An 11,457-nucleotide genomic window follows, 5' to 3' on the forward strand; every position below is an offset into this window, starting at 1 on the left:
AAAAAAAAATAAAAAATATATATATTATGTGGCCAATTTGAATAGGGGCCATGTGGAGGCTTGAGTGGCTGCCAGCGTACAACATTTCGAAAGCTGGCGAGGGTCTAGAAGGTGGCGAAAGCGCTGGAAGGTGGGGGAGCGAGTGGAAAAGAAAAAAAAGGCCGTCGGGGTCCAGTAGTGGAGAATCGCTGGGTAAGCAGGTGCTGCAGCAGCTTCGAAGATTCGAGGTGTGGTCGCCGGGTAGAGAGAGGAATCGCCTTGCAGAGTCTGCAAGCGAAGAGGGACAGGTAACCGCCGTGTAGAGGTTGGGTGAGCCACAGACAGGCGTTGGGGCGACCTAAGCATGGAGAGCATGGCTGGGGGTGATCGTGCAGACGCCGAGTGACTGGTGGTGTTGCCACCTTGTGGATTGTAGAGGTTGGCGAGTGATTCTGAAGGGCTGCAAGCGCTAAGGGTGAGCAGCTGCCTGGTGCGAAGGGTTGGTGGTTAAGAAAGGAAGGCCGGCTACAAGGTCTTGTTTTGCAGCTGCAGCCCAGGTGTGAAGGGAGCACGATATAGAAGGCTAGCGCATATGCAGCGTGGAGAGCATTGAAGCATTGGGAAGCTTGTGAGCAGAGCTTCGTGTGAGGAGCCACCGTCATAGCTCGAGGAGAGTGTGGGTTGGGCGTCCAAGAGACACAAGCTCCTACAGAGCGAGCGGACCAAGCTCATGCAAACACAGCTCGTGAAGGACCCAGAGGAGGAGCAAACCAGGCTCGTGGAGAGCACGAGGGGAGAAAGGAGCGAAGGTGTTGACGCCGGCTATGGAGAAGAAAGTTTTTTCTTTGGAGACTTATGCAAATAAAAGTCTTGGCTTGCCATCTGATTAAAGACATGTGTGTTGGGATTTGTCTCTGAAGTGGGCCTTGAAACTAGTGTTATGCAATAAGTCTTAAGCAACTTTTCTTTCCACTGTACAAGCTTTGGGTGTGTGTATATGGTGTTAAGAGAGCGGGGAAATGGTTCTTAGTGTAAGTGTTGTGAGCAATGGGTATGTGGGTAACGAAATAAAGAATAGCCAGTTGTGGTGAGCTGAGTGAGTTGAGAAAGAAAGGGAATCTAAGGGTTCTGAATTGAAGGTGCTGGTGTATATTCTAGCTTGAATCCGTGTGGTGTCTAGAGTGATTTCTGTTTCCAGCATCGTGCTGGTGGTGCCCCTGCTGGTGTTTATTGTGTCTTCCAAGGCTGCTGGGTAGGTAGCTATAGAGGCATTTCTTTTTCTCCCAGCCTCCCGACAACGTCATGGCCTTCAGGTTAACCAATGCACCTGCAACATTCCAACGATTGATAAACACAGCCTTTAAGGAATATCTAAGGGACTTTTGTGAAGCTTTCTTAGATGATCTTTGTGTTCATTCCTCTTGGGGACGAGCACTTGATGTGTTTACGAAAAATATTTGAAAGGTGTAGATTATATCGCATCTCATTGAATCCTTTCAAATGCCAATTCTGGGTTAAACACGGAGTTATTCTAGGGCATATAGTGTCCAAAAATGGAATTTCCACTGACGAAAGTAAAATCAAGGTCATTCTGGAATTGCCCCCACCCATCAACTATAAGGGAGTCCAATGCTTTATGGGCCATGTTGGTTATTATATCGAAGGTTTATTTTATTCTTCGCTGAGATAGCTCGACCATTGTACAAGCTTCTCATCGAGTTTATTTGGACCGAAGATTGTGACCGTGCATATGAGCTATTAAAGAAGGCCTTGGCGAGTGCTCCAATCTTGTGAATGCCTAACTGGGATTTAATCTTCCATGTGCATATTGATGCATCAAACTTTGCTATTGGGTGTGTGTTAACTCAACATGGAGAACATAAACTAGACTATCCCATTAGCTTTGCTAGTCGCTAGTTGAACGATGCTGAAATGAACTACACCACTACGGAGTGAGAAGCATTGGCAATGATATATGCAGTGAAAAAATTTGGTTATTACCTCCTTGCCACACCAAGTTTGTTTTCTATGTGGATCATCAAGCATTGTTGTATCTAGTAAACAAACCATGAAGAATCACACGATGGTTTCACTGTTGTTGTGAGACCTGGCAAAAAACATGTCATGGCTGATCATTTGTCTTGCATACCTAATGGTAAAGCTCCTACGGGAGTTGATGATGACTTACCTGACACTTCCTTGTTCATGGTGGAGACAATGCCTGAATGGAGTGAGAAGATTGTCAACTTTTTGGTTAATGGCTTTCCACCCAAGGAGCTTCGTAAAGATCTAGCTCGAAAGCCAATCAAGGAATGCGAACCCTATTTCCTGATGGTGACTGACTGACTGGGACCCTTTATAAAAGAGGAAAGGATGACGTTCTTAGGCGTTGTGCCTGAGAGGATGAGTATCTATATATTTTGCAAAGAGGCACATATGGGCGTAGCCGGTGGTCACTTTTCAGGAGACTTAACTGCGCGAAAGATCTTACGATCAAGGTATTGGTGGCCCACTATGTTCCAAGATGCATCACTTTTTGTGTGAAGGTTTTTGTGTGAAGGGTTGAGATTAATGCCAACGCTACAAGAAACCCCAGCGGAAAGATCAGATGCCCCTACATCCAATTAAAGTAAACCAACCATTTGAAAAGTGGGGTTTAGACTTTGTGGATACAATTAGCCCAGCGGCCCGTAACACACAATCTTGCTATATTATTGTGGCCACCACTGACTATGTGACCAAATGGGATGAGGCGAAAGCAACACGTAAGGTAGATGCGAGGATAACAGCCAAGTTCCTCTTTGAAAATATAATCACACGCTTTGGTTGTCCTTTTGAACTTGTGAGCGATAATGGTACGCATTTTATAAATGAAGTGATTAAGGAGCTCACAACAAATTTCATGATATCCCATTATAAATCTACTCATTATCCGCAAGCGAATGGCCAAGCCGAGAGTATCAACAAGACCTTAATCTCTATTCTGACAAAGACTGTTGAGGCTCATCGCACGGATTGGGATCTAAAGCTTACGAGATAGCTTTATGGGCCTATCGTACTGCGTACAAAGTGGCTATTAATTGCACACCATTCAAGATGGTATATGGCCAAGAAGTAGTCATGCCGTGGGAATTTGTCATTCCTAGTCTTCGTGTTGCTACTCAAGAGGGTTGGGATGGTAATCCCTCAGTAGAGCGTTTGTATATCCTTGAGCAGCTAAACAAAGAAAGGCAATTGTTGGCGGTGTACAATGCCCTTGTGGAGAAGGATAGAAGGAAGAAATGGTTTGATCTCGCCACCTGAGAGACAAGGACATCAAATTTGGGGATAAAGTCCTGATGTATGGAGTGCATAACGAAAAGAAGAAGCTTAAATATGCTGGTAAGGGACCGTATAGAGTATGTGAAATTACCCCACAAGGTACCATCTGAGTGGAGACTCTCGACGGAGTTGAAACCATTGGATTCCTCAATGGGAGTAAATTCAAAAGATACTATGACCCCTGAGCCAAGAGGAGTTACATGCGATCTATCAGAAGAAGGCAGCTAAAGTACAAGCTGAGCTTAAGAAGATACAAGCGAGAGTTGAAGCCAAAGAACGTCAATAGCATGTTAGGTGCCAACGAGAAGCCAACTTGGGGATTACGCAAGCATTTTTTGAGGAGACAGAGGAGGATTCACTGGAATCTGACCCGCCTTTAAGATACCCAATTGAGCTACAGAGTCCTTACGGGGGAGGTGCTGTATAATGCATTATTGGATACAGGAGCTCAACACAATTTGCTATCATATGGAGTGTGGTGTCAACTTGGAAAACCACCTTTATCCAAGAGTGCTATCCAAGTTACGGGTATCAATAAGAAGAAAACCCCTATTTCAGGAATCTGCACACTCCCGTTGCCTATGACAAGGGGACCGTAATTCAAAACTTTTTGGTTATGCCTGGTACCATGGAGGGGACTATAAACTTAGGGCGCAAATGGATGTTAGCCACCAAGTGCAATATTGATTGGGCAACCAGGCGAGTTACAATGCAAGAACCAGCTGATCGCTCAAAATCTCGCACCTAAGCCATCAACTCTAGACAAAATGCTAGATAACAAAAAATCACAAAGTCAAGTGGCCAAACCATCTTGGATTGTTTGCCACCCCTCAAATGCTTCAATGCCAAGAGTGGAAACATGTAGTGTGGTCTCCAAGGCTCCGCTTACTATACCAAAGAGTACATACAAATGGGTCCCAAAAGCTTCATTAACGGCTACCTCCACTGCTCAATCTCGTTCAGACAAGAAGCCTCGTATTAGGAAAGCAGCTACCTGCCCGAGAAAAGGCAACGTAACATCACGTTGGATTCCTAAAATATTATTAGCAGCCCAAGGGTACTATGAAGAAGGGAATGACCAGATTTGGGTCCCTAAACATAAGCTGAATCCCTCTACATGGCCTATAAAACCTTGTAAACCAAATGTTGCCATCCTAATGACAATTCAAGACCGTGGTAAAGGAAAGGTAACGGAGTGCTCCACATCACTTCTTCCAGAGCTAGTTTGGATTCCCAAACGATATCGATCAATACCACCTAGCTCAGGAAGGGGGGAGCCACATGAAGCTTCTAGCTCCTCATGCCAGGCACACGCTGATATAGAAGTTTCTGCACGCTCTACACCACCTACCCTTATCAATACCCACCAAGAAACCAATGAGTCTACGTCTCCCCTTGTAAAAGTATCGTCGGAAGCCATTTCCTCCGTTCGTTCATGGGAGCGTACACTACCATCTCTGCAATTCGATGTGGCCACAAGGGTCATAAAAAGCTATCTGCCCACATCACCACCTATAACCCACTGGACAAATTGGTTCCAAAAGGCTATAACATCATTACAACAAATATGATCTACTCAAGGAAGGGGGGGCATGTACTCACGTTCGACATTCTATTGCTTTCTCCCTAACCTTCTCCCCTAACCAGGTAACTCCCAAATTCGAGGGTTGCATATATATAGCTTCATACACAAAAAAGAAAAGAAAAGAAAAATAAAAAATAGTAAAAAGAGCAAGAGCACATTAAGAGGAGAAATATCCCCACACAATTAGGAACTAGATTGACATGTCTTCATAAACCTACTGATGCTATATCTATGTTTGCAGAATTGGTAGATGCACGAGCATCACACACTTCATCCACTCCCACCTTTTGGTGAGATGGAGACATAGAGTGATAAACACACAATGCCTCTATAACTCCCTCACCATGGATCCCCTCGCTTGAGTTGGGATGGAGGTGTGTATTATATAGTGCCGGGCAGTTGACGCATGTGGGCAAACCAGGCTGATGTTTCAAGATGCTCTCCTATATGCAACAACAGTTCAATAGACACGACAACTAATTAACAACACCATCACTTGTAGATAATCACATGCTTCCATCTCTCCTCTCTGCCTAGTGATTATGGTGGCACCGGGGCTTTGGGGTCTTTTTTCAACTCGCACGTGTGGCGCTGTGGTCCATGACTTTGAACTTTAAACTTCTAGTAAAGTTTAAAGTGTGCCAGTTAGGATTTCTTCGCAAAGATGATCACTGTGCGGTGTAGCTACATGCTATGGAAGCCCACAAAGAGACCGCATGACGCTAGTACAGGGCAACTCCACCTCCAGCTCACCAGCACACCTCTCAGTCATGCCAAACTCCTGCGGCTTTGATTAAGTCTTGGCGAGCTTCACACCACCACCACTTTGACTTCAAGCCCAACTTCACACCACCTATCGCTTTGGCCTAATGCTCACCTTCCACGTGTGCTTCCACCTCTGAGGGACGCCGTGCTTATGTTGGAGAGAGACGCCCGCAAAAAGAACCGCACGATGCTACACGCAGTACAGGTAGCTATGACTGTGGGAGCTGAGGGACACTAATATCATCAACTAATAGGCGCTAATAGGGGATGCTAATAGCACCTTGATGCACATGTGATCACACTCACATCTAGGAGCGTGCAACATCCATGCTAAGAAGAATGGGAGATACGCTCACTGCCCTAGATGATACTCTACACTATGAGCATGAAGAGGTGTCCACTTGTTCTTCTATAATGCCCTTTTGTTTCATAGTTAGTTTCTATACTCAACACTAAGTATATAATTTTTGAAGTCGATTGGCTATTTTGTTCCCTTTTAGGTGCTTTCTTTGTTTACCTATGTGCTTTTGTGGAGAAATAGATTGTAGTAGCTCACCTAAACCTCGTAAGGTTCTTGACAAAATATCTCCATCTTTTCTTTTAGGTTGAATGTTTTTATTGCCATACGATATATCAACGATCATCTCAAACATATGTATTGTTTAAGAGGGGATGCAGCTACTTGCTTCGTGTCCTATTTGCAAGCCACTTTTTTACTCATCCTCATGATGTTTTCAATCTTGATCATAGGTCATATTGAGAAATGGATAGGTCTTTGCCTCTTCACTCTAGCGCCACTGGGGATTGTTCACCACCACCACGGACAAGCTTCAAATCAGTTGGGGGATCAAGATGATGAAGTTCAATCTAATCTTGATCAAGTGTGTTTGCAATGCATTGATGAGGAAACGGATCAGCCATGAGGCCATTTTTTAGCCACCTTTATCCATGACTCAATCTTTCTTAGCTTTACAAAATTGAGGAGGCTTCTCTTGCACCACCTTTATTTCTAAGTCAACCTTCCTCAACTCTACAAGATCAGATTTCTCCTGGACATAATTGTTTCCTTATAGATGCTTTGCATCCTTAGAAGATACGCAAGACGGGTGTGGTGATTAGTATCCTTAGAAGGTACACAAGACGGGTGTGGTGATTACAAAGTTTAGACATGTTGTTGATACATAGCTTCTTCAAAGCTAGGTGAGACAACACCATATACACAATCTCGTAGGTGAATTGAGAAAGGAAATTCCACCACCAATCTTACAAGGGGACAAGTCCTTATGAGACCAAGTGAGAAGATACCACAATGAGACTGATGATTCGTCAAAATGCCAAATTTTGATTTAATCAAATAGTGTTGCCACTTTTTGAAGCACATGCACCATGGCAATAAGTTCTTGCTTGTAAGTGTTGTATCGGAATTCAACACCATGAACCTCATAATCAACAGGATGTCCTCAGCAAAACTATTAGCATTGCAAAAGAGACATTGAAATGATCATCTAGGTTGGGAAGCTAAAAAACTAGCCTAGAAGGCATGATGTCCTTCGTGGCATAAATCAAAGGTTGCAAGGTTATAAGTTCCAAGGGTCTCCACACAAACACATGATCCTCCTTCGTGGCATAAATCAAAGAATTACTTTCTTGGGCATAGTGCTCCAAGAATCTCATGTAGAACACAGTCATCATGGCTAAAACCCTCTTAGCTTGTGAGAATTTTCTAATATGGGAAACATGATGATGGCCTTAATCTTGGTGGGATCCATGGAGACACCATCCGCCAAAATAGTCTCCCATAAAAGAGACCTTGATCAAGGAAAACTCTACCTTTTTCCAATGAAGTCTGAGATTTGGTTCATTAATCAGTTGGAGAGAATGAACCATATGTTGATGATGCTCCTCACACTCCTTGAATGTTGATACAAGAATATCACCTAGAAAGGCAATGATGAAGATCTCCAAATGCTAAACGATAATATCACTATATGTCGGTTGAAAATTGCAAGACATCGTCTTGCCTTTCTAAATGTACCCAAGACATTGGTTAACTCAAAAGGAATCACCATAAATTCAAAGAGTCCAAAAAAAATCTACTATTTCTTTTACCTTCATGTACCCACCAACAGCTTTGTGCTTGGTCTAGACATGGACATGATTACAAACATGAAATCCATACTAGATAATGGATTATTGATTTATTTGAGGGATATTAATTGATTGATTGATTTGAGGGATGTAGCTATTAGCTCTTGATGCTAATGAACATCTCCTACTCTTCTTTGTTCGAACAAAAATGAGTCAATGACTCTTGTATATAGCAATGCAAACTGATGTATTCTGTTGTGATGCGTAACACTTGGAAAGATAAATAGCACATGAGTGCTAAATATGTACGAGAATGGTACATATCATTGCAAGCCTTGGCCATTGCTACACACTGTATTTCTCCTATAAAGTGACAAAGACTACTATGTAGCAGACTACAAAAAGTATATTATATAGTGGCAAAGACTATTATCAACGTCTGCTATATAGAAGAAGTAGATTTTGCTATGTAGCTTAAAACAACTATATAGCACTATCATAGAATGCGGTATAGTGTTATTAACACTTTAAAGAAGAAAAGTATAGCATAAAAAAGTTATATAGCACTTTAGGGAATACAATCTAGTTTTATATAAACACTATATAAAAACATAGTATTGTTGCTACATAGCACTCAGAGTGAAGCCTAGAGTTATAAACACTATAAAGAAACAGAGTACTACTACATCGTAAAAAATAGCTACAAATCCTTTCCAAAGAATGCAACTTAGTTTTTTCAACACTACGTAGAACAAAGTGCTATTACTATATAGCAGAGAAAAGCTATGTAGCACTTTCAGATAATGTAGGTTGGCTTCATAAACACTATAAACAACAATGTAAACATGAGAAAATTGTAACACCCACAAGGGCACTACTCCCAGTGCTATATAGGTACCAAACTTTAGGAAGCACAACTATATAGCAACTTACATGTTATTAACTTTAGCAACTCTGCTATTGAGCATCACTCCTAGTATGAAGTACTATCCTTGAAAAGCTACCAAATGGATGTTTCATAACACTATACAACACAAAGCTCTGCTATTCTCCTAGAAGATAGAACATAGTGCTAAAAGATGGCTACAAGTAAATGTGTGACACATCATGACCACCATGATGCAATATATTGTCAACAAGTACAACCAAGAAAAATGTCAAAATAACATGTACACATAAAGAATTCAAATATCTCAATGTTGAGACATACCTGCCCCATGCTTCAAAAGGGTTATGTTTTCTCCTTCTTTCTCCTCAATGATGATTCTCCATGCTAAGAATAGCTTTCATGTAACACTTATAGCTTTAGATGACCACCCATGAGCACATGTATAGCTATAAAAGATATGTGCTATATCTATCAATGTAATACCAATATCGCTCAGCTCCTATGTGATATTTTGTACTTTGCTTCAACCATTAGATATATTTTTTATGCTCCTTTGTAGTGAACATGCCATGATATTTACTGGCATTCTAAGGCCATCTTTCTTGTCGTAAAAGTGATCTTGGTATTGAATTGCATACCTCTTTTATGGCTCCATCAATGCATTTTATCATCTCGCTATTTGCTCGCTCAAATAAGACCTTTGTGTACTTCTTGAAGAGATTTAGAGCTAATTTATGCATCGCATTGTAAACAAGATCTAAACTGATATCTTATCCATAAATATGATATAATTTATAGAGTGGAGATTCTCCTAATAATTCTTCTTCTACGAGTATATTGGAACACTCCTCCCTTGTATTCTTCCTTTTTGAAGTACTTAAAGCTTCTAACATGCCCGCAATATGCGGTCTTGTTGTAGGATATCTCACTTGATATGCATTGTGCAAGATGTTCCCCACTCCATGACATAAGAATTTCCCTCAATGTACGGTCTCTTTAAGAATTTGTGTATTCTCACAAATGTAAGACGATAGATAATTGAACTCAACATCAAACCCATATATAAAAGCTGATTCCAACTCATTCATTAAAGGGTCCAAATAATGAGGAAACACATCTCCATACTTCTTCTCAAACTTCAATAAACTTAATGGTAAAAGAATAATTGGAAGTGGTCCTATAACTACATTTTTTCCCCCCATTAAGAACAACCATTTCAATTGCACCACTTTCTTTTTTCTTTGTGGTTTCTACTTGAAAGCCACCCAATGACACATTAATGCAAAATTTTGAGGATCACCCTACAAAATAAAAAGCTTAAAATCTTTTTTATTTTATAAATTTTCACATAAAAAAAGTGAGTAAAGGTAATGGTCTACACATCTTAACCATTCTTTTTTGTGGGTCGTTGTATGCTCTACACCTTGAGCATGAGAAATTATATTCTTGATCCTCCTCATTTCATACATTTTCTAGCTCCTTACTTCTTAAATCTAATGGAAATGTTATATAAAACATTCCACAAATCTTGTTGGTGCATGAAAAAGGAATCTTCCAATAACTTTGAGGATTCCAAAATTCTTGGTGCCTCCTCATATTTTCTCCATCCCAAAACTCATTGACATTGATGTTATTTAACATAGGAGGATTTTGTAACCACCTATCCCTTGCTCACCACATAGCAAGGAGATCATGAAAAAAGGTTTGACTCTTACAAAGGGTTTGCAATTTCTCTACAATAGGTAGATAGTCAAATGGAACCATATTGTTTCTCACTTTTCCACATTCGTGACAGCGTTCTCACAACATATATGACAATCTCGCTTCAATATCTGACTTGACATTGATGCCTCACATTGATATTCCATAACATCTTTTGAATATGCATCTTTCATATTTGGAACAAAAACTAATGGTATGTGGTGTTCCAAGAAAATGATGTATCTTTTGTCTTTCTTGAAAAAATTTCAAAAAGATAAGGAATATGAGTTTTTATTTTTCCTGAAAAGGAAAGAGAGTTAGTTTACTTATTGGGGAAGATCATGATGCCTCAACTTTCGATTCTTATGTAGAGTTTAATGATTTTGTATTTTTTATTTTTAAAATAATAAAATTTAACTAAGTCTCTCTTTTTATGGATAGGTACTTTAAAGTGTTTTTAAAAAATTGATGTGCTAATAAGCTACGAATGGTATTTCAAGTTTATACTCACATTTGATGTGTGATTAGATTTTCTAATCTATGATGGAAAGGTAAATCAAACAAGCCTAATATTGAATATTTTTATATAATTATTTTCTTAAATCAAGAAGCATAATTAGATATAGGAAAATGGGAGATGTAGCTTGGTGGTAAAAATAATCTAGAGTTGAGAGAGCCTAGTGTATAAGAATGTTCAATACCCTATTTACACATGTAAAAACGTGATATTTGCTAGATGATTTTTATCAATATGTATTGTATGGATAATTAAGAATACAAATAACGTAGCCCACGTGGCGTGCGAGTGAGTGGTTGCACCTTTTTATCAACCACATAATATAAAAATACTATCTATCGAGCTTGTCGATAGAGTATGCTACAAGTTACAACAAGTGTTATCTACCGGGCATATTGGTAGTGTACACCTCACTCCGAAAGGTACCTTGATCAATGGCAATGTTATCTCTCACCAAGTCTATCTCTAAGAGGTTTAGAATTGAGTCATCCAGATCAGAGAAGAAACTACCCAAAGAACTCCCTTATCCAGTAAAGTTGCAGATCAGAGAAGAAGTCCCTGAAGCTTCAACCAGTAAGTCTCTTTGTGTATCTACAAATGTCAGACCCAGGT

The sequence above is a fragment of the Cibotium barometz genome, chromosome 44 (assembly GCF_041138505.1).
Source record: "Cibotium barometz isolate CiBa-2024 chromosome 44, ASM4113850v1, whole genome shotgun sequence".
NCBI lineage: Eukaryota > Viridiplantae > Streptophyta > Polypodiopsida > Cyatheales > Cibotiaceae > Cibotium > Cibotium barometz.